General features: G+C 47.5%; 1 pseudogene across 2 annotated transcripts; it reads left to right on the forward strand.

Annotated features, from left to right (window-relative positions):
- Nucleotides 1–3146: 3146 nt before the first annotated feature.
- LOC146869275 (tubulin-specific chaperone E pseudogene) lies at nucleotides 3147–24239 on the forward strand (annotated as a pseudogene). Of its 2 annotated transcripts, none has more exons than XR_014979466.1 (3): nucleotides 3147–3279; nucleotides 3401–3615; nucleotides 21902–24239. The product of XR_014979466.1 is annotated as a tubulin-specific chaperone E pseudogene, transcript variant X2 (transcript). The 2 variants fall into 2 exon arrangements; XR_014979410.1 differs by having other exon boundaries at nucleotides 3401–3513.

Raw genomic sequence — 24239 nt, forward strand, 5'->3', positions numbered from 1 at the left:
TTTTAACATCCCTAATGCTGTGCCGCATGACGAAATAATAAAAAAAAACAAAAAAACCTTTTGACACTGCCTGCTGCATCATTCTGTATGCACATGCACCACGCACGTATTTAAGCCCACAAAATGGCGCATTAAATAAAACATTCCTTTTTTCTTTTCTTAAAGCAGGTGGTGGGAAACAAGATGGCTGGTCTCTGGTGAAGGCTGGGTTTTTTAAGTGGGTGGAGGAAACGACACAAGGTGGAAGCAAGATGGAGACACGTGTCTGGGACCAAAGCGACGTGGATGAGGGGTGGAAGAAAAACGATGTTGTGAGTGGGGGGGGGGGGGCGGAGAGATGAGTGAACTGATTCCTTAGGTGAAGGGGGAAGATAGAGAGATAAGCATCAAGCTGGCTTTGGTGGGTCTTGTTCTCCAGGAAGGATGCTGAACCAAACCACTGACTCTGATGCTGACATGCTCACGAGGTTGGTAGTGGAGCAATCAGCAGCCAATGACGCAGAGGATGGCATAGCTGGCTGCTGGAGGTGCCGGATGCATAGCTGGCTGCTGGAGGGGCTGGAGGCATAGCAGGCTGCTGCAGGTGCCGGAGGCATAGCTGTCTGCTGGAGGTGCTGGGGACATAGCAGGCTGCTGCAGGTGCCGGAGGCATAGCTGGCTGCTGGAGGTGCCGGAGGCATAGCTGGCTGCTGGAGGTGCCGGAGGCATAGCTGGCTGCTGGAGGTGCAGGAGGCATAGCTGGCTGCTGGAGGTGCCGGAGGCATAGCTGGCTGCTTGAGGTGCTGGGGGCATAGATGGCTGCTGGAGGTGCTGGGGGCATAGTTGGCTGCTGGAGGTGCCGGGGCATAGCTGGCTGCTGTCAGGATCTTTCACCAAAGGGGCCTCATCCCCTGCCACATAAGGGCTGAATGGAACCTCTTGAAGATGACACCTGACAAAGAATCGAAATCCTTTCCCTCTCGAAGGTGGGCACACTGGAGTTAGTCGTCTCCGTTCCTTGGTGGGTTTTTTGACTAATTCCTCTAGATGTGAACTCTGCGGAGGAAGCCACAATGCAGAAAAAGGCAACTAGAGGCCTGTCTGCTAACTAAAAGAAAAGCAAGGTTAACATTCACAATCACATTCAACAATGGGACAGACAATTCTTATCTTATCGGTGGAATCCATATTCCAAAACATATATAAAACAAGCATTGGCAAAGCCAATAGATCTCCTCAATCAGAGACCTTTAGGGGTTGGCAATGTAAATGCATCTATGTGCGGCTCTGGGTTGTTTCTAGTGATATACACAAATGCATTAACATAGCCAATGTATGGGGCTGCCACTGAGCCCAATGGTGTGGCAGGCTTAGTCATAATGAAAGAAAAATGACTGCTGTTAGCCCCCCCCCTCCTTTTTATGAGGAGACTGATGAACAATTTCAGCAGAAGGCGATGGAGAGCTCTTGGGTCAAGGGCTGGCAAGGGTGCAACAGGGATGTACTCAGGGAAAGAAAAATGATAAATTTGAGAAGTAACAAAGAGATAAATAGAGGAGGGGCAGAGAGAGAGAGAGAGAGAGAGAGACAGAAAGGAAACAAAACGTGTAGAGGTGAGAGAAAGAAAAACAGGGAAGTAAGAAAAACGAAAAGGCAGAAGAGGGCAGAAGGTAGGAAGGAAACTCTCTGGGCCCTTGGATTGGGTCAACATTAGCACAGTAGTGGGACTTTTTTTTGGATTAGTACCCTTCAGAACTACCCGGAAAACATTTTGGTTTTGGAAACTGTTTTACAACATTCCGCTGTAAAATGTACTGTTTGGCCCTTCAAAAAAATTCTTAGGAGCAAAGCAGCCTTTCGGCACCAACACCAACGGTTGTGTGATAAGAGTAAAGGGTGTTTTATTTTCCTGACTTCTCCCTTTCCTGCTAAAATATCTGACTCGCACCACTCTGTGTCAGAGGGTGGGTAACTATTCCTTTAACACTTTTATAACAAAATGATGTCAGTTCAGCTTTGAGGCTGTTTAAAAGAAATGACATCTCTGCAGTGGGGACCTTTGTATCTGCGCATTCATTACAGCTCCAGGGAAACATCATCTGGGCAGTGCCCATCACTTGATTTAGATCATGAGTCATTAAACAAAAAGAATAGTTTCCCGTCCTCGCGTCCAGAGGTGCAATTCACAAATTCACACTCGGATTAGTTTCCCTTTGGGGACCCCAAACAGCAGGCGTCTAAATTCTAATGAGGAAACCTTTGGAGTGACACCTGTACATGGTCACCTCATAGGGTGTGTCACTCCAGATGTGGTACCCGGGTGACTCAGCCTTGTGTGGGGAGGAAGACAGGTCCTATTGTACAATTAATCACCCAGCACTCGTCCTGTGGGATGTCACCAGAAATCCACCTCACCTCCTCCAGAGAGTTGAGACGGGCCTCTCCATGGTACCCGAAGCATAATGGATGTTTATACCACTTCTGCACCCCTCAAACGTTCTATGCACGCGCTGTGCAGGCGAAACCTAAACAGCCTATTAACAATATCGGTGAAACCTAATGCTTTTACCAATGCTTGTTTCACTGGTTCTAACCCGCGGGTAGCCCTTTCGGTAGGAATCCATGAATAACGACTAGAGGACAGCAAACCAATGAGAACGAGTGTGCATCGGTCTCCTCTCCGGTCCTCTTCATGGGTTTGTTGAACGTGGGATGGAAGATATAGAGGGCAGACATTGGACGTTGCACTGGTCCAATGAGCAGAAGAGTTTGCAGTTTACTTTCTGGCCATGAACGCACAAGCTTTCCGGTTCCTTCATTTTTGCAGTTCCTATAGCGCGAACTCTACCCGAAGGCATCGGAGCGCTTTACACAGGCACCTGTTACTGGTACAGAAGGTACGGGGGGAGGGGATGGGGAAACAAGTGATTTACCCAGAGTCACAGGAAGCTGAGCTCACACCAATGGTATTTTTGTCCAGTGACGCACCGGCGGGGCAAGGGGCTTGTCCAATATTTGGTCAACATCGCTGGCGTTTCAGGAAGTACGGGTGATAGGAGCCTTGCTATTGGAGGCTTTGTACGGGTGATAGGAGCCTTGCTATTGGAGGCTTTGTGAGTCCAATGAGTTCCCTCGGCGGGGAGTTTCCTCTCTGGTCCGCGGCTCCTGTTAGTGCAGAATGTCGTGGGTTCATGAATTGCCCAGTTATGCGGTTTTCTCACCGGTCCGCACACAATGATTTATGCTCCAACCTTTGTTTGAGATAAACGTTTGTGATTGGCGGCGGCTCTTGACCAATGAGTGCGTTTGCTTCTTACACTTTCGCGCTGAAAGTAACGAGTTTTGACACATTCAGATTCACTGTAATGTTCGCACGGATCAATAGCACTGGGGCGATAACTTCCGGTATTATTTCTTCCAGAGCGAACGTGACGTCTTCCAAGTACCTGTCAGTGACGAGAAACAAGCTCTCCCATTCGCTCTCCCTACAGACCCGGAAGCGAGGCAGAATCACACACACGTTGCGGGTGGCAGGTAAAGTGTGGAGTTTGAGGCTGGATTTGACAGGATGCCAACGCTTTTAGTTTTGGACAAATATTTGTTATCCCACGATGGGGTTTCTTTTTGCCAACAAAGGTAATACTTAAAAATAATAACTAAAGGACAGTCTCGTTTTATGGGACATAATATTTGAAACTACGGGAATTGTTTATGTGTACGTGCTCAGTAACTCTTGGGGAATCTGTTTTCGGAGGAGAGCGGTGTTTTTTGTAGGCTACTGTCCCTTCTCCGCCTCAAAGAATGCAGGTCCCTCTCTTTTATGCCCTGCAGTCTCCTGCCACCGCAGCGTCTTTTTTTTTAACGCTGAAATGTCCCTCCCCACTAATACTGACGTAGAAGTTGTCAGAAAGGAAATTCTGAAAGGCAGGAGGTCGTCACATCATGAAAACGAGAAGGAACAAGGCTGTCTAGAATCTAAAGTGATGTATTGGGCATGCATAGAGGCGTGAAAATAGATGAGCAGCACCGGGCAGGTTGGTTCATTCATGTGCAATCAGCGCAGCAGCCTTCCAGGCGCTTTCTGTCTAATAATCCCATGTGTAGGGTGCCAGACTGGCTAAGGTCTGAGCCATGGCTCGACCAGGGCGCACCTGGCTTGCATTTGTTCGCCTTGAAGTTCCTCTCAATGGGTTTCACACGCTATATAAATATTACATTTAACAAAATGCTGCAAACAGCGATATATAAAACAAAACAGATATCTGAAACATTAGTAATATAGTACAAAGTTCACACCTGCAGCTATCCAATAAAATGCCCCGTCCCTTTTTAACTCCCCACCCTGTCAATCATAAATATGGATGGCAGTCATAACTGCTCACATGGAGAGTCACTCGAAATAAGACCTTCTATATAAATGTGCTGGCGTTACATTCGCAGCGAAGAGGCTGCGTGTTGAAGTACAGAGTTCACAACTATATTTATATAGGATTTAATAGAAGGATGTGAGTTATGGAACAAAATACCCCACGCAGTAAAAGGATATTGCAAATCCGCCTGCAGTTCTGTGTTCTTTTTTAATACATGGAAGCCTTTTCTTAAATGATAAACAACTGGGTGTAATTTTCCTATTACAGCCCAGTTGTGTTCCCGTTACTTGCCCTGTGATGATATAATGACAGCTCTATTGAGCTGTGGAATTGAGCAGAATTACCACCGCCAGTTAACACAACTTAGGGTGCAAGTAGCGCTCTGTCATTGCAGCTGGTTTCCCCTTTATTGTCACTGTCCCTTATTGCAGTACGTTTGTTTGTGGCATCACTATAATTCGTTCCACGAAAACAGGAAACTGGCTGCATTTTAGGACCACCCACGGTAGACTACAGGTGTTTCTCAAAGCGACGTACATTAAACCGCCTAAATACGTGTTGCCACAAACTTCGGTCTGTATATTCGCATGTTATTTCTTTCAGTACACATTTCCACATGTATTCTACATATCTCTGACTACAGCCTCTAATGAGAGGATTTTAAATGTCCAGGATAAATAAAATAGGACGAAGGGAAACGTGATGGTGTGACCCTGTAGTATAAATACCAAAATAACTCGAACCCCATGTACATTGTAAAAGTATTTCAAGTTACGTCAGAGTTTCCTGAGGACTCTGCCCTTGGTCTCTTCGTTGTATATGGCGGTGTAACTCCTTCAACAATTTGCACCATTCCAATAATGCACTGTCGAGGATGCCTAAAACCTGTTTTGTATTTTCTGTTGATTTCTATTGTACAATATACCGAGCCTGCAAAGGGTCAGACTGGGATAGAAAATAGACCCGGGTACCAAAATAAAAGTGGCCTCCATTAGTGAATTAGAAAGCTAAAAAATGGCCAACGTTTGCAAATTGGGGCAGTGTTCAACCTGAGTGTCCTATAAGCAATGTTCGTTTTAATATCAGAGAAATTAACTGTAAAAACCAGCCCAGCAGACCATAAAGCAGGCCCAGAGGGGTGTTTGAGCTGTTACACCCCCCCTATTAAATGTATCATCTAGTAATTAGTTGGGTATCGGTGCTGACTGGTATGGTGAGGTGACTGTCAGATTTCACCTTGGGTTTGTACATACACATACAGACAAAACACACACATGCATTCGCTCGCTCGTCTCAGTTTTGGAAGGTCTTAAAAAATATTGCTTATTTTGCAAAATATTGTGTTTAAATACCCCTAAGAATCCACACTCCCATCCTTCTCCAGTAGCTCCTGAGCCCCCCTCATGCCCCGCTTCTCATATAATATATTTTAATAAGATATGCCACCATGATCATTGGGAAATATGAAGTTCACCCCCTCACCCCCAATCTCACTGACTGAGCTATGCACATGCTTACAGGCCAGTCTGACCATGGCCTTTAACCCCTTCGCCGCGGCAGGAATTCCGCCGCGGCGCTGAGGGGGGGTTTGGGGGCACTGCGGCGGCGCCGTGCTCATGACGGAATCACTCCGTCATGAGTCACGGGCGAGCTGTGCTCATGACGGAGTGGTTCCGTCATGACTCCGCCCACTGCGCTAATCGCCCGCACAGGCGGGGAATTAGCGCCGCGTGGGCGGAGCGGCCGCCAACGGCCGCAGCATGACGGAACCACTCCGTCATGAGCACACGGCGCCCGTGGCTCATGACGGAGTGGTTCCGTTATGAGCACGGAACGGGTTAATGTTATTCAACCTTGTGAACAGTGGCGAACGCTAGCAGGAAAAAGTGGTGGGCAGCGAGAGGGACAATAATAATAATAAAAAAAGACAACTTACCTGCTGCCTTGCTGCCTCGGTGCTCTTCCTGATGCGCAGGCTCCCAAACTCCTCTGCACCAATCCAGATGCTGCTCCCAAGCTGTAATTACCCAGCATGAGAGAAGCACCGGGATTAGGCGGAGCAGGCTCGTTTTACGCTCCAACAAGGACTGGGAGCCTTCGGCTCTCTATGCAACAGCATGGAAATAGTTAAGTGGGCATGATTTGTTGACTGTCCTTAGGCAGCCGGCCAAACAGTTATGTGCACTTACAGTGCCCTTTGTCTACCACTCTTCCTGTTGCTGTCAGAGGATGGCCCGCCCTCAAGACTTGGCTCCAGCTCCATATTGTAAAATAAAATGATAATCAAGCAGTTTTATTAATTGTTTTATCATCATTTGATTTTACATGATTTAATGCAGTGGGGTGACGCTCTTCTGCCATAACGGCTCGTGATACAGCGGCGCAGGACCCTGGTTCTGCTGCTAGGGAGGTGTTTCCCCTGACGATCAGGCACATTTTACACTGAACAGTGTCTGCTCTCAGATAGTGATGTCCATACGGTTCTTGCTTCAGACACTTAGCTTTTGAAGTGGGGCAGGAAGCACACATATCAAATGTTAAACCCTTAACCTTAGGTTGAATACGATTCTAAGGTTGTTTTTGCATTGAGTCAGTGAATGTTTAAATATGAATGGTGTTTGCATGAAATGGCGCATATATTCCCTTTTCCTCGCTATTTTGATTACTTTCCAGTGGTGTAATGCATTCATCTTTTTGTATTGAAGTTCTTGCCTCCAAACCTAAAAGCATTGGCAGAGCCAATGGGTCTTGTTTGGAATTTGCGTCCAGAGTAGAACATAAAGTCTATTGCAGTGAAAAACATCAAATGCATCTCTGAGGCAAATAATTTAATGTGTGATGTTTGTGTGTTCTATTGAGATGTAAAATAACTCCTTCAGCATTGCAATACAAGCACTCCATTGGAGGCAAACTGATATACCAAAGAGCCGATAGCATGCATGAGGGGGCTGTACTTTTCGGTGTGAAGCCAGGGTCCAGTCTAAATAATTGATCACAAACGTTTTCTTACACAGCTGCGCTGTCAAGCCAGAACTAAGAAGTGCCGGAGATAATTTAACCTTTATATGCACTGTTTTTGTACTCTGTGAAGCACCCTACTAGCTCAAAACCCCTTGCCCACACGCTTGACACTAAACATGATGCTTCCTCAAGGCTACAGTCGACATGACATCTTACTTAAACTTATGGCTGTACATGTACTATATCCCAGTCGAATTTCCAAGTTGGAACTAAGCTGTGCCTGGTGACAAATCAAAAATATTGAAATGTGAAAGCAAACTTGCGTTTTAAATCCACGTAAATAATTAATCGAGTTGGGCTGAGACCCCAAGTCGGTTTTTCATTTGATTGATTAATGTTGGGCCACAGAAAGAGGCACTGCAAAAAACATAAAAGGAAAAGAGCGCTTCCTGAAAGGAGAGTTAGCTGCCTGATGAGATTAACCATACCACCAAGCAGGCACAGATGTGTTTCTCCATTTCATCATTTCTATCCCGTATCAGGAGAGAGGATGTAGCCTTACGGCTTGAGCGGTCGACCTCGAAGCTGGGGAACCGGGTTGGAGTCTTGCCCATGACGCTCAACATCCTGGGATTTTTGGCAAGTCATTTAATCTCCCTGTGCCTAACAAAACAAGCATTGAAAATGCAATAGGTCTCACCTTTGATTAAGTTTAAGCCATTTGTTTTGCTAATGGTGTAGTATAGCAAAACAAATGGCCCTAACTTAATGAAAGCCGAGACCTATTGCATTTTTAATGCTTGTTTTTTATTTAATGCTTTTGCCTGTTATGTAAAAGCCTCCCCTAATCCCCTACGTCCCCCCTACTGTTACCCACACCCTGTGCACAAGCCCCTACATACATTTAGCGCCTTCTCACAGCCGGGTGTTGCAGGGATTCTGCTCTTCGAATAGAACTAAACTTGGAACGATAGAACATCAGTATGAAGGGACTGAGTCACCATCCCACCTCAGTATCTATGGGCCCGAGTCTGACTAGCTATAGTGCCTCACTTGCCCTCCGAACCTTACTAGAGAAACAAGTGAATTGGCCCCCAGAGCACTCTCGGCCCTCTCAAGGTAACAGGACACACCCTTTGACTCGCTCACTCATTCTCGTCCACAATAAGATAACCATGTAGTTTAGAATATGTATTTAAACTATCGTGCTCTGAAATGTGGTATACGTGCCACGATTGGAAAACAAATACATAATAAAAATACTGTTAGCATGCTTAATAATCCATATATCATGAAAAGGCCTGTCATTTTATAGGACAGAGTAACCTAAACCCTCCCCCCTTGCTAATGAGGCTAAATGACTATATATCAAAGACCTCTGGGATTACTGGGGGACCACGTACTTTAGCAGTCACTGATGGATGTACTACATCTCAGCAGACGCAGTGCTCTTGTCTCAGAGCTCTCGTTCCAAGAGTCTGTTTTTGCTCATGTGCTCATCGATATGGTAGGACATGTGTGCACATAAACAACAGCTGTATTCTGTGTTATGTCTAGGTGCTTGTGCCTGGCCAGAAAAAATAACAAGCATTGGCATAGCCAATAGGTCTCACTTTTGGGACCTTCTAAGTATTTACTTATGCAACTGTTGCATGGCTAAACACTTATAAGGTCCCAAAGGCGAGACCTATTGGCTATGTCAATGCTTGTTTTCTTTCTAATCGCGGCACCGGTGCTTTACTTTTAACATTAAAAGTAAAGCGCGGGTGCCGCAATTATAGCAAAAGTAAAGAAATAGATGTTTGTTTCTATTTCTTTACTTTTGCTATAATCGCGGCACCGGCACTTTACCTTTAACATTAAAATTAAAGCACCGGTGCCGCGATTAGCAAGCTAAAAATGCTACCGCCGGCCACAGCTTGCAGCGCATGTGTGCGAGTGGTGCGTGCGCAGCAGTAATCACGCCATATAGCGCCTCTGCTGAAGCCCGCGCACATGCACTGCAAGCTGTAGCCAGCGGTAGCATTTTTTAAAGCCCTTACTAAAGTCTCTCCGAGCAGCGCATGCGCGCTGACCCAGCGAGACCTAAAAAGGAACATTGTTGTTTGACCTTGTCTATGATGTTCTGACTAAATCTCGGGAAGAGATAATAACGCGAAAACATATGCAGGTTACGTGTGAAAGTACAATGTGGCACAGAAGCAAAGCTTGTTTAGATAGTAATGTGTGCAAAGGAAAATGATGCCTAACGTGCACAGTTAAGCTAACATAGAGAAAACTTAAATGGCCTTGCAAAAAACACACAAGGTGGGGATTGTAAGAGGCAAAACACATTCAAAAGTGGATTCTGTGTGGTTTTAAGGCTGACAAAATCAGCTTATATGGTGCTTATCCATTCCATGGAGTTTTACTCATAATTGCACGTTACTGGGGTGGGGTTACCAGACTGTAAAGGTAAATGTGCATGGAAATTTACCATGTGGTAAGATCTTCCCAGTACTGTTGAACACTGAATTGGGGCCTGAGAGAAGAAAAGTTTTTCCCACCCAAAAGTGGCACATATGTCACTACATAACAGTCAGTTCTGGGTGGGGAAGCAAGAAGTGTCTGCCACTGACCCAGTCACTGTCTTTTGGCAACCACTGCAGGTCTTTTGCAGTTCCATCCGATATCTGGGCCAGGTCGGAAGGGATTCCTATGATATATACCCACTGGAACCCCAGGTCCCACTGCAGAGCTTGCATTTGCCAGCGGGTATGTGTTACCAGCATGATGCAGGAGACCATGAGACCCAGCAGCCTCAAAATCGGTCCCAGTAAATCCAAGAAAAAGGCTGAAACATCAGAATACGAGCCTGAATATCCTGGAGACTCCGTTCCGGAGGATAAACCCAACAAGCATTGGCATAGCCAATAGGTCTCGCCTTTGGGACCTTATAAGTGTTAGGCCATGCAACAGTTGCATAACTAAATACTTATAAGGTCCCAAAAGCGAGACCTATTGGCTATGCCAAGCGGCCGCGCGGCCGTGAAGGTGATCGCGACCGCGATCAACCATCAAAGCGGCCCTGCGGCCGCGAAAGTGAAAGTAATCGCGGTAAAGCGTGGCGCGCGCGCCCGTGCACATGCACTGTAGCTCTAGGCTGGCCTGGTAGCACTTTTTGGAGCCCTCTCAATAAGTCTCGCCAGACCAGCGCATGCGCTGGGTCAGGCGAGACCTAAAAACTGCACTATATCCAGAATGGCTCGGATACTATAGAGCGTATGAGAGGGAGTTTGGTGTGACTTCGGTGCGTTGATACTGAACCCCAGTGAATGCAGCAGGCCCACTGTTGTCTAGACGTAGGTACCTGATGCGAGCCTGCTTTCAACAGCCAGTTGTTGAGGTTGGGCAAGACTGGAACCCCTGACCTCTTTCCGAAGCGCTGCAACCATCATCACCACCTTGGTAAACACCTGAGGGTTGCTAGCGAGCCGAAAAGGAAGCACAGCCAGCTGGAAATACTTGTTGCCCACTCTGAACCTCTGGTAATGCCCGTGGGCAGTCAGGATGGGGATGTGAAAGTAAGCATCCTGCAAGTCCAGCACGATTATCCTGACTCCAGGGTATAGGGCAGACAGAACTGAGCCAATGTAGGCATCTTGAATTTCTTCTTCCTGAAGAATTTGAGAGGGCTCCGGTCTTAAAGAGGGTGGAGGCCTCCATCGTCCTTGGGCACCAGAGAGTAGCGGGAACACTACTTCGGATGCTGGCACCCTATTGATGTTTCGTTTTGCCAAAAGTGTCTGCCCTTCCTGCAGGGAGTGTTGGTCCTCCGTTAGCCTGTATGGGGATGGTAGCATGAGCACCGGGGTTTCTAAGAAAGGAAGAGATGGAGTAATTATAGGATCAAACACTCAGCTGACTCAAATTATCAGCCGCCCCTAGGCCAGACTCCCACTGGAAGACTGGTCCCATGCACTTGGACAGTCCCCACCTGCCCCAGACCCCAACCCTGCGACAGCGTATAATAGCTTTAACTCCTGGATCTATGGTACGCTCAATCTAGTACTCCCGAAAAAAACTTATACGGAAAAAAACTGGATCTAATAAATCAGCATGGTTTACCCCTGAACTACGCCTTCTGAAACAGCATTGCAAAAAGTCGGAGAGACTTCTCCCACACCAAGAAGCTTGAATATAGAGAAATGTTACGAACTTACAAAGGAAAGATTAAGAAAGCCCAAGCTCCGTACTTCCAGAAAAAGATCACTCTGGCCGTAAACTCCCCTAGGGAAACTTTGCAGATTGCAAAAAAACTACTCAAAGTCCCTGACCCACGACAATTCCTGACCCCTCTGGTCGCCGGTGTAATGACCTTGCACTATTTTTCTTCTCTAAAGTGCAAAATATTCTCAAGCTCCTCCCCGTGAAAGATAATGCTTTTATCACTAACAGTATAGCCCCCAGTCAAACCGAGACTGCCCCCCTCTTGGAGACTATCAACCCTTTGACCCTGGATTCATTCCTGCCTATCTTTGCCTCAGTGAAAAGTGGATCGCCCCTCGACCCCTTACCCTTTAACGTGCTGAAAATAGCTGCCTCAAAAGTTGTTCCCCCTATCCTGAGGATAATTAATGCCTCCTTCGCCTCGGGCCTGGTCCCCCCAAGTGGAAGAGAGCCATGGTTAAAGCACTCATAAAGAAACCTCATTTGGACCCTAACGACCTAGGCAATTACCGCCTGATCTCACTCCTTCCTGGAGTAAGCAAGATGGCGGAAAAGCATATGAACCACTGTAACGCCCTGAACGTCTCAGGATCGTTTAACAGACACGACAATGAGGACGCAACCACTTGTGAAGGGTTAGTTCTTTTAATGAAGGCAAATAAAATACAAAGAACAAACAAAAGTTATAGTCACTGGAATCCTCCAGGCTAAGTACGTTACCAGCCCACAGCACGGATGGTCCTAGCCGTCCTCTGCATATACGCCGATCCCGGCGTATGCCAACAGAGGGCAGAAATGAAATGGCCGACAATGCCAATCGGTAGGCTGTGAGGGGCACGAAGAGTGTTGGGGAGAATCGAGGAGTCAGGGAAACACCCAGCCGGGGTCTCTACCTGAAGGGAGCAGCCGCTCAACCTCTTCCTCAGACTGCACCGGGACGCGGAGTCACCTCCTGGTGATGCGTCACCGATACCCCAATCACAAGCAAGAAGACTGAACCGAGAGCAGCCGCTCGATCGATCCTGTGGACTTCCGAGTCTGTAACGCGGCAAACACCTCCTGGTGTGCGTTACAGCTTGCAGTCCCTGTGTCTCTGGTCGGGCTGGGAGTTACGACTCCAACCAGCAAAAGCGCCACTGCGCTTGGACTCAGCCGAGTCAAAAAGCGAAGCTCAATGGTTGACCGGTAGAGCTTCCGGGTCCTTCACAGGTGACGATGGGGCAAGACACGGCCCAGGGAGTAACGACTCGACCTACCTCCGTTCTTGCCTTACTGGAGCACCACTCCGGAACACTGCTCTTCACGAAGCAGGTACGTCGGTGTAAACACAATATCCGACAGCCTTGTACCTCCCGGTTCCTCCCTTTATAGGGCGTGTTTTCCTTGAGTTATGTAACAGCTCTCCTGTTTACATAAGGGCGTGTTTCCCTTGAGTTATGTAACAGCTCTCCTGTTTACATAAGGGCGTGTTTCCCTTGAGTTATGTAACAGCTCTCCTGTTTACATAAGGGCGTGTTTCCCTTGAGTTATGTAACAGCTCTCCTGTTTACATAACCTCTCAACCGCTAAGCATCCTGGGAGATGTAGTCCGTTTTCGCTGGTTACCGTTTTCCTCCCCTCGTATGACAGGAATTCTTGACAACCACATACACTCTACCTTTCTTGAGTCTTACGACCTACTCCATCCATCTCAGACTGGTTTCCGTCCGCGCCAAGGTACCGAAACCGCTTTGTTAGGAGTGGTAGAGGAATCATGAAGGATCTTTGACTTAGGAGGCTCAGCCGCGATCATTCTCCTTGACCTGAGCGCGGCCTTTGACACGGTGAACCATCAAATTCTGTCCCACCACCTCAGGGACAAAGGAGTGTCGGGCCAAGCTCTTGCCTGGCTTCAATCCTTCTTGGAAGGTAGGTGCTTTCAGGTGTTCGAAGATGACATCACTTCAGATCCCCTACCCTTGCAGTGTGGAGTCCCTCAGGGTTCTTCCTTGAGCCCGACCCTTTTTATTGTGTATATGCCCCCACTAGCTGACGTTGTTCCCCCTCTTCTAATCCATCTTGTGTCGTATGCCGACGACACGCAGCTAGTCGTAGCACTAAATCAAGCCGGTCAGTCATCCACTGACCTCCTTACTTGTCTGGAGGAAGTGGTTAAATGGATGAGCCTTTCCCATCTTAAGCTCAATGGCGACAAAACCGAGCTGATGTTGCTCGGCAACCATCTAAGCTCTAGCCTCAATGACCTCTGGCCAGTTTGTATGGGGCCACCACCGGTCTCAAAGCCTGAAATAAACAGCCTAGATGTATGGCTCGACTAAGACCTTTCCTTCAAATCTCAAGCCAGAAGGACGGTAGCCTCATGCTTTGGCCTGCTTAAAATGCTTCGCAAAGTCCTGCCCCCTACTCCCCCCCTCCAGCCAAAAAGCAACTGACACAGGCTCTGATTCTATCTAGGATAGACTGCGGCAATGCCCTTTATCTGGGAACCCCCACCTCAGTGGTTGCTGGGCTCCATACTGCTCAGAACGCGGCAGCACGATTGCTTACCGGCACCAGCAATCGTTGCTCGGCGAAACCCGCTCTTCGCTCCCTGCACTGGCTCCCAGTGCAGGAGAGAATCCACTTTAAGGCTTTATGCGTAGTCCACAAATCTCTGGGAGGTAACGGACCCCATCATCAAAGATATGATTCGCCCATAAAAAGCCTTCAGGAATCTTCATTACAACTCGCTTAATCTGGTCGAAGTGCCTAGAATCAAGAGAGCGAGAAGCGGGGAAGGCTTTTTTCACACAATGCCGCCAAGCTTTGGAACGCACTCCCACTCTCCCTCCATAGGGAACCTTCCCCCTCCATCTTTCGGAAACATTTGAAAACCTGTCTCTTCCCATAATTCTGGATCCTCCCTTTGGATCACCCACCCAGCACTGGGATGCTTCCGAGTAGCCATGCGTTTTATAAAAAACAATTTCATTTCATTAAGTAACCCCCGCCAAACAATTTGAAGTACCCACTTGTGTGATGTTATGGACTTCCAGTGGGGCAGTTTACGTCCGATCCTGCTGCCAACTGGTTTAGTGTGATGGTAAGAAGGGAAACAAAAGTTGTTTTATTTTGGGCTCAGGCTGCAGGGGGTGGAGGGATTTGTCGAACTGGGTAATCCTCTGACTGGGTCTAATGGGGCTTGTGAGAACCACAGCCATGATGAAAGACTGGGGAGCCTGTTGGCCTTTGTGGGTGGTGGGAGTGGACACGGCTGGTACTCCCTACCTTAACCACGGAAGGGGCGAAAGGCAGAATGGGGTTGGTGTGGGGCCATGGAGAGACCCAGTGACCAGGCAGTGGCCATGCTATCCTAAAGTCCTGCAGCGTATAATCTCCTTATCGCTGAAGAGGGGGTTTCCTTGATGGGCATTTACAAAAAGGGGTACCTGGACATCACCAAAAAGCTAGCTTGAATGGCACTGACAACTCATTTGCTCTGCCTAGGGAGTCATTTGTATCCAGACCTCAGTGAATAGTGAACTTTGCTGTGTCCTTGCCGTCAGCAGTAGCCTGGGTCAGTATGGCTCAGGCCCTTTGCCGAGACCTTCGACAGCACTTGCACAACAGGATCCCAAACTGTGTGGGTGTATCAGCCAAAGAGGCACACAAGGTTCATAGACCTCAGTGAAAGGCTGGTGGAAGAGAACATCCTCCTGCCAAAATATCCAGATTTGGGGATTCTCTATTGGTGGTGTGGATGGAACGTGCCAGGATTGACTTAGGAGGTAGAGGCTTGGACAACCAGGCTCTCTGGGGTGGCATGCTCGGTGGGGAAAGCTTGATCCCCATGAGTAGAGCAATGGCGGCGGGCATTCGTCCTGTGAACAGAAGCCTCAGTGCAGTGCTTGGCCCATGCCCCAAGCAGAACATCTTTGGGTGCTTCTTTGAAAGGGAGGAGAGGTTCTGTGGGGGCGACTCTCGGGTGAAGCCCCTCTGTCAAGACATTCGTCTTGACTGCCACTATATGCAGTGAAATGTCCAGGACCTCAGTCGCCCCTTCTCCCCACCAGAGGGGCAAAGGAAGCCTCTTCCTCCATAGCTACACTAGGAGTAGAGACTAAGCTAGTGTCTGGGGTGGTGTCCAGATCCCTGGCATCTACCAGTTCCACATACCACTTGTCCTCTGGCTCTTCTAAGGGGTTCTGGTATCCATGAAGCTCCTCAGATCCTCCCAATCAAACTCCTTACAAAACCTGTCAAAAAAAGAAGGCCCTGATTCTGACTCAGAAGTTAGAGTTTTGACTGGAGTTGACGTAGGGCGATGCCAATCCGGCACTGTATTTGAGTCTGGTATAATGATGAGGTCAGTGTCCGCTGTGCTGGGAACAGCATAACTGGAACTGGCTCTAGGGAAGGTCATGGTCTTGCGACGTGAGTGGGTCTGGATCCTGTACTGTATCAAGTGCCCTGGGGGCCTGACTGGCACAGAGGCCAGACCTGCCTGCGGAAATCCTGTGGTGCAACCATCGAACCCATGAGCCCAAAGGCGCTCCAGAAGGACTGTCCAGCTAAAAAATGAAGCGCCTGGCCCCATATAACTTACGAAGTTGTGTGGGGGTCGCCACAACCCTGAGAAGTTCAGTGAGGCATGGAATGGACCCAGAGATAGGCTGTGCGGCAGACACATAGGAGGGGTGCCTAGAGTGGTAACGTTCCTGCGCATCATCTGATGACTTCAACCGGAGCAGCAAAGTGGAAGAGTGCTTTGGTGTCTTTGATTTCTTGTAGGACTTACCCGACGACTTTGAGAGTGATGAGGGGCGCGATTAATAGCTCCACGAACATGCCAAGGAACTGTGACCTGGAGCATTGCAAAGTCACTGGCTTCTGGCAACCAGGCGGTTCAGAGATCACCCCCTCATAGGCCTTGGAGTCATGGTCAGATTTCAGGCAACAGAGAGAAACTAAATTGGGGGTGGGGATCTGTCACAGACCTCTGCCTGTGACAGGAACAAATGTTGAAAAAGTTGTCCAAAACGTGGATACAGGTAGTTCTTCCAGGTCTGTGATAATGGCATGGAAAAAAAACAACTTATGTCACTGCTCTGGAGTGGCGTCTGCATAGGCTCTGCGCACTTCACTTCCTGCATGGATGACACAGACATGGAGCAAAAAACGCTACCTGCTGTTATGCTTCATATAAATACTCTAATATAGGTCCAGAGAACATCGTACCCTTTCCATACATTAACTCCCCTACATTTCACATGAACGAGCCTTATAAGGACATAACTCCTAATATGGATAGAACGCCTTATAAGGATTGACGCCTTTTATGGACTAAACCTTTCACCTAGTTCCATGCAGAGGGAGGGTTTTTCCCAATCAATAATCCTAAGACGTCATCCTTAGCACATATGAATAATTTATGAGGACACTACCCAGGGGGTATAATTCACCTCTCCTATCTACGCACAAGGTTTAATCCCATGCGTCATCCTCATACTAAACAATGGCTAACACATGCACAGGGGCAAAGGGACTCTGTATAAATACAGCACCTCCTGCTATCTGTAGTTGGAGGGAACCGAGACTTCAAGGCCGACACACTGACCAGGGACGCTGAGGCTCCTGCATGCAGTCGCTCCAAATGACAGTGGTCTAAACATCCCTTGCGGGGTGTCCAACTCGAGACCAGGACAAGGTCCCACACTTTCACACCTACTCACATGCTAGGCACACTTAGGTACATCTAGACAGGCATCGTAGGAGTATGTGCTGTATTTTATAAATGCATTTTATAATCATGTATATGTTCATGAATATTGCAAAATGGTAGGATTGTACTATTCCTTTTTATTTACTGTACTGCTGATCCTATATCTCTGCTACTGTGCAACAGTTGTAGCAGCACATATGTTTTACACTAGAAGAACAACGGTGTAATAAATTCTTAGTGTAAAGACGCTCGACTGTTTCTTCCGTGTATCTCTCTGAGACCAAATGAGCAAGCATGAGTGACTGGGTGAAAAGTAGTATATTGTTTCCACAAGTCTTGTTATGTATTGAGGTTTCCAAAAACAAATTTCTCTGATAAAAGGAGGTTCTAGTGGCACTGTGAGCTTGCTAATGCAAAACAAGGCTAACATACGCGGTGGGGGTGCACAGAATCAGTCTATCACCAGACCCACAGTGTATGTTATCCAAAAGCGCAGGTCCTGCATAGGGGTACTATAGGAACCAGACTACACTGCTGGCGCACAGTTACAGATTGAAAATTTCTAGATGCCTTGGGAATATTCTAAGGTAAGTAATGTGCGGCTAGCAGTCTCTATCCGATATTTGGAGATTCCAATCTCCCTAATCCCATTGACTAAACTACACCCCTGGTAATTGGGCCATGAGATGCAGCAGGCCAACTAGCCTGAACTTGCTAATAGGACTTCCAATCATTTTGCCAACAGAGTAGCCCACGGTAATTCCTCAAGGGACAGGGATGGTATTAATTGTGTGTGAGTTGTAGTGTAGTGCCACCCACTTTTACAACACCAGGGTTCGACTATTGTGTGTTAGAGTGAATGCAGATAAATGGGGGCGCTGTTTTGCAGAACTCACAAAGAATTTTCAATGTCCTGTTTTTACCTATTTAACTGTGACAGATGGCTATCCATCCACTCTCTCTAGTGATCATGTTCATTGGTTTCGTGGGTTATCATTTACTGCCTCATTTTTAGGTCTCGCGCCTAGCGATGCAGTGCGCAGCACTGCTCGCGCAGCGGGAGTCCTTTTGTGGAGGGTTCCTAAACGGAGCCTGGAATGGCACACGCTCGTGCGTGTGCGATTCCTTTTGTTCCACGGTACTGGCATTTGCGGTCATTTTTTTTAGAAAGACAGCACGCAATAGGCCAAAGGCGGTCGCGTTGCTCCGCCCATGGCCTATTGGTGTCTGTTACAGATCGTTTGCTGTAGCGCGCGCGCACCACTCGCGGGCTTGTTCTCTAAGCTCTAGGCTCAGTGCCTCAGAGCATCAACCCTTTTCAACCCCTTTCTGCTGCCTCCGGCTGCCTCTGCTCGTTCCTCTGTGGCGGCGTCACACACGCTGAGGCGAGGCCAACTGCACCTCTGCCCACTCTGCTGCCGGGGGGGGGGGGGGGGCACACTATGACCGGCGTGGCAACAAGCAAGGCAGCGGGCGGCGGGTGGCAGCCGGTGGGTCGCGGGCAGGGGGTATGTTGCCCTGTCTGTTTTTCTCCCCAATTTCTCCTCCACTTTTCCTCTGCGGCTGCACGTGAATCTCGGCGGGTCTCGGGTCTCAGCGCGCTCACTGCTCTCCGCTCTCGGAGCACAGCACAGCCTCGAAGCTTCGGTAGAATGCTTGGTCATGTTCAGTATAAGGAGAAATGCAATTGTTAGCCTATAACATTTGAGGTACTGTTGCTTCATGAATTTGTCGATGCTCAGAAATCAAGACTCTAATTTGGAGACACTGTGCGAAGAGTTCAGTATGAGAAAAACCTTACACTTCTACAGTCTATATTAAATTATAATGTGCTCTTAAACTATCATAGTAAAACACATTTTGATAAACTGCATGCCAAGTCAGCTTTTGAATTGTTCTAACTATTGCACTCATGGCAGAGGCCAAGAATTCAAGTATCTCTGCCAACATCGTGTTTCACACAATAGTAACGCGCACTCCAGAAGAGGAACTAAAAAACTGCATGGAGCATGGGACACCGGCTTTTGAAATACAGAGCAGCTTTGCAAGTTTGATCCCAGTTATACTAAACAGCAGGATCAACCACCTCTTTTAAACCCCGAGTAACTGGGAAAAGGTTAAAAAATGTATCTGATTTCATTACAGCGAGACAAACTACAAGCAGATGAAGGGGAACTATAATCCACCCCATTTTCTGAAGAACAAAGGCAATGGGAGAATTGTGTGAAACAACTTCACAAAAGTGAGCTTTCCTTTTTAGGCTGATCCATTTGAAATACTGCTGCGTTACCAATGTAATTTGAAAGCTAGAAACTGGTTTAACGGGTCTTAACCAGTGTTCCCTGTAGGGCGCGCACACCTTTTCTTTCCCCAGCGCTCAGACACTAGTGCTATGCACGCACATCACTGGCAGGTAAGTGACTGCTTTACGCGAGTGTGTGAAACCATTCTTCCGCCACTCTTTGCAGAAGAGCAGGATGAGCAGCGATAGTTCAATAGGAGGCCCGTGGAGGAGTGCCTTTCACCGTGGAAGGGAACACCATGTAATTGCAAAAATTGTTTTCTTCTTCCCTGGCGCTTTGTAGTCTACAAGGGTAAGGGTAACAGATCAGAGCAGGCTCCTACATGTGCCGCATGTTCTGTCATCATGGGGGGTGGGGACGTGCACTATGCAGGAGTGTGTGTTTTACTATCAATCATGGCCTATCAGCAAATACTCGCTGTCTCTAATATTTTACAGAATTCTAGATCATTTGATTTAGGAACAGGGTGTTTTGTATATACAGCACCACATTACATCTGAGCCATTGAATTCAAATTTCCTATGTTTTTCTCGAGTCAGTTCACATTACTTTTTTGTCTTTGTTTACTTTAACTATTAGTCGGGGATAATTAAAGCAGCGCTAGAACTTCCCTCCTATTTCTTCTCGCATAGTTCAAGGACGTCCGTAATGATTCTTGACTAATAGTTAAAGTAAACAGACAGGAAGCTCGTGCTACAATTTATTTGAGATAGTGAAGGCTGAGGGCACTGCACTGAAGAGGGCAGCTCGGTCCGTCCATGCTAAGAGGACAGCAGAAGGCAGTCCATCCAACGGGTGAGTGTTGGATGCTGCAGCTCTCCGTCGTTAGCCACAGAGAACAATCGGGCTGAGGCTAGGGAAACGCCTCTGACGGGCTGAGGCTAGGGAAACGCCTCTGACGGGCTGAGGCTAGGGAAACGCCTCTGACGGGCTGAGGCTAGGGAAACGCCTCTGAGGGGCTGAGGCTAGGGAAACACCTCTTACGAGCTGAGGCTAGAGAAACTCCTCTGACGGGCTGAGGCTAGGGAAACGCCTCTGAGGGCTGAGGCTAGGGAAACGCCTCTGACGGGCTGAGGCTAGGGAAACGCCTCTGACGGGCTGAGGCTAGGGAAACGCCTCTGACGGGCTGAGGCTAGGGAAACGCCTCTGACGGGCTGAGGCTAGGGAAACGCCTCTGACGGGCTGAGGCTAGGGAAACGCCTCTGACGGGCTGAGGCTAGGGAAACGCCTCTGAGGGCTGAGGCTAGGGAAACGCCTCTGACGGGCTGAGGCTAGGGAAACGCCTCTGACGGGCTGAGGCTAGGAAAACACCTCTTACGAGCTGAGGCTAGAGAAACTCCTCTGACGGGCTGAGGCTAGTGAAACGCCTCTGACGGGCTGAGGCTAGGAAAATGCCTCTGAGGGGCTGAGGCTAGGGAAACACCTCTTACGAGCTGAGGCTAGTGAAACGCCTCTGACGGGCTGAGGCTAGTGAAACGCCTCTGACGGGCTGAGGCTAGTGAAACGCCTCTGACGGGCTGAGGCTAGGGAAACGCCTCTGACGGGCTGAGGCTAGGGAAACTCCTCTGACGGGCTGAGGCTAGTGAAACGCCTCTGACGGGCTGAGGCTAGGGAAACACCTCTGACGGGTGCGTTACTACAGCAAAAGTTTGCAGTGGTTCAACCTTTTGATTCCAGTTTTCTCTGACTGGGGTGCAGGTGCTACTTAACAGGTCATGTCCTAGGGGTGTGCCACTGTCACAAAAATACCTTAATACTTTATTATATGGAGCAATGTTTGTAAAAACTACCCCTTGTATGCTTTAGTTGTGAAACAGAAGTTTAGAGAGGCAAATGCAACTGATTTTGGTAGGTTCACGCTGCATTTGCATGGATGGTCATTTTCTTGCTGCACATACCCTTGGGTTGCAGCACACACAGAGCCTACAAAAACAAGCATTTGCAATGCACTAGGTCTCGCATTATTAAACTTTGAGCTATTGGTCTTGCATTATTTAGCAATGCCAATAGCTCAAACTTTAATAATGCAAGACCTATTGCATGTTTGCTTATGTTACTGGCCTGGAGTTAACGCTGTCACAGTGCATGCAGATAACCAGTGCATCATTTCGCAGTTCTTGGCTCAGAAGAGAAGGCGGAATCCTTGCAGCCTGTTGGAGGGCTTTCACCTTCATGACTGGGATTACACCTCGCATGTTTATTTGTGTGGCAAGAAATGGCAGTCGTAAGCAAAGGCCAATTTAATGTTTTGAAATGAGACTGCCTAAATACTGGGTTGTTAGGATTGTTCATGTAACATAAACATGAAGAATGTTAATGTGATACAGTTAACAAATAAAAGCAGCGTGTAAGCCTTAATTCTTTTTTTCCTCTTTCAGACGACGTGAATATCTTCCTAATGAAAAGGATGGAGGTGAAGCTGGGCCTCTGCGGTGAATAGACTCTATTCTACTTTTGCAGTTTATGTTGCTAGAGCCCAACACGGAGACGTACTCGTTGGGGCACAATTGGAGTGTTAGAAGACACATATTCCAAAGGATATCAAAGGGATCAGATTGAGCACTTCAGTAGCCAAAAACAAGTTATATTGGTTATTTGGAAACAATTTCATTGAACGTGCCATGACCGACTTTATGCCTTGTAATGCCATTGGCAGTAGAATCACCTGTGATGGAGAATGTGCCACTGTGCAGTATGTTGGAAATGTGCCCCCGACAGCTGGGCTCTGGCTTGGTGTTGAATGGGACAATCCTAACAGAGGAAAGCACGATGGCAGCTACGAAGGGGTGCAGTATTTTAACTGTGGCCACCCTCAAGGGGCATCATTTATTCGCCCAAAAAAGGCCAATTGCGGAGTGGACTTCCTCACAGCTTTAAAGAGCCGTTATGTATTTAAAGGCAAATTAAGTGATGAGAATACTCAAGAAGAAGCACTCATAATTGGCAAGAAGAAGGTTGAACTTGTTGTTTTTGAGTCTGCAGAAGAGGAAAGTCAACTATTCAAATTGGAGAACATCTCACTGAGCGACTGTGATGTCAGTCAGGCTGGACGAGACGGGGATATTTTGAAAGTATGTCCCAACATTACAGCTCTAAATTTATCACAAAACCTCCTTTCGCATTGGGATCATGTGTCCGATATTGCCCGTCAGCTGAGGAACTTGGAAATGCTTGATCTTAGCGGGAACAGATTGGGAGTTCCTTCTGACCCAGCGTTGTTATCTAGCGCCTTTATGAACCTAAAGGTGCTATCACTCAGCCACGCAAAACTGACATGGACAAGGGTGCTTCACTGCGCTCCAATGTGGCCAGCACTAGAGGAGTTGCATCTCGTCTCTAACGATATCACAGTCTTGGAAAGACCCATTGGTGTGTTGCAATCTTTGAAACTGTTGGACATTTCTAATAATACATTAGTCGATGGAAATCCGCTGTCTGAGCTGGCACACCTTCCTGCCCTTGAAAAGCTAATTCTAATCAACACAGGAGTTTCTTCTGTTTGCTTTTGTGATGTTGGGTTTGGAAGCAAAAGTGCAATATTTTCTTCATTGAAGCATCTTTCAGTTGACAACAATAACATTTCTCATTGGTCGTTCATAAATGAACTGGATAAACTAAAATCTTTACATTCTCTGAGCTGTCAGAATAACCCTGTGCTAGAAAGCGAAACTAATTTAGAAACAGCAAGACAGTTCATCATTGCAAAGATAGGTGGCCTCAAGTTCCTCAACAAGACAGAGATTCTTCCAGAAGAGAGAAAGGGAGCTGAACTCGACTACCGCAGGACCTTTGGGACTGCCTGGTTGAAGGCCGGGGGAAACCAGGATCCTAACCTTAATGCGCCAAGTCAAGCCTTTCTGGCTGAACATCCCAGATATCCATGTCTCATACAGAAATATGGGGCACCCGAAGAGGGGGAATTAAAGCAGCAGCAGCCATTTGCTCTGAAAAACCAGCTGTTGACTCTAACCATCCGATGTCCAGATAAACTTGAGCAAAACCCACTTCTGAAGAAGCTCCCAGATTCAATGACCGTTCAGAAGGTGAAGGGGCTCCTGTGTCGCCTACTGAAGGTCCCTGGGTCAGAACTGAGGCTGGCTTACGAAAGCATGAAAATGAAAGGTGTTGAGATTGAACTAGAGAATGACCTAAAACCCTTACAGTTCTACTGCGTAGAGAGTGGGGACTGCATCCTAGTGCGATGGTAATGGCTACCTGGTGCGGCGCGGTGGGGTGGGGTCTACTGCATGACTCGGTATGGGTAATTCATGCTCTCCGGGAAGAAATTACTTCTGTCTTCAAACTGTGGCCAAATTCGCACTTTGAGTTTGAACCTAGAAAGCACACCCTTGTGACTGGCTTCCACAGGAAAAGAATGTACTAATAGCTACAATGAAAGATGGTCAATGTGTGTGCGTTTAATGTCAAATCATATTTCTGGTGTGTACAGCTTAGTTAATATTTTAAATGAAAAAATATTCTGAATTCGCCACAGAAGAATCCATTGAGGATGTGGAAGTTTGGTATTCGAGGACATGGTTGTCTAGGATGTTGCATAACAAATAGAAAATATATAATTGACCTCGTTCTCTAGTTGATTAACACATCCTTGGCTAAAGAGCAGGTGCTGATGGGTTCCTGTGAGAGTGGCCAATTGGCGTTCTGTGGAAGCACTATAAGATGTAGCAGTTTTAATTATAGTTGACACATATTTGG

Source organism: Triturus cristatus, chromosome 1_1 (genome assembly GCF_964204655.1).
Source record: "Triturus cristatus chromosome 1_1, aTriCri1.1, whole genome shotgun sequence".
Classification (NCBI taxonomy): Eukaryota; Metazoa; Chordata; class Amphibia; order Caudata; family Salamandridae; genus Triturus; species Triturus cristatus.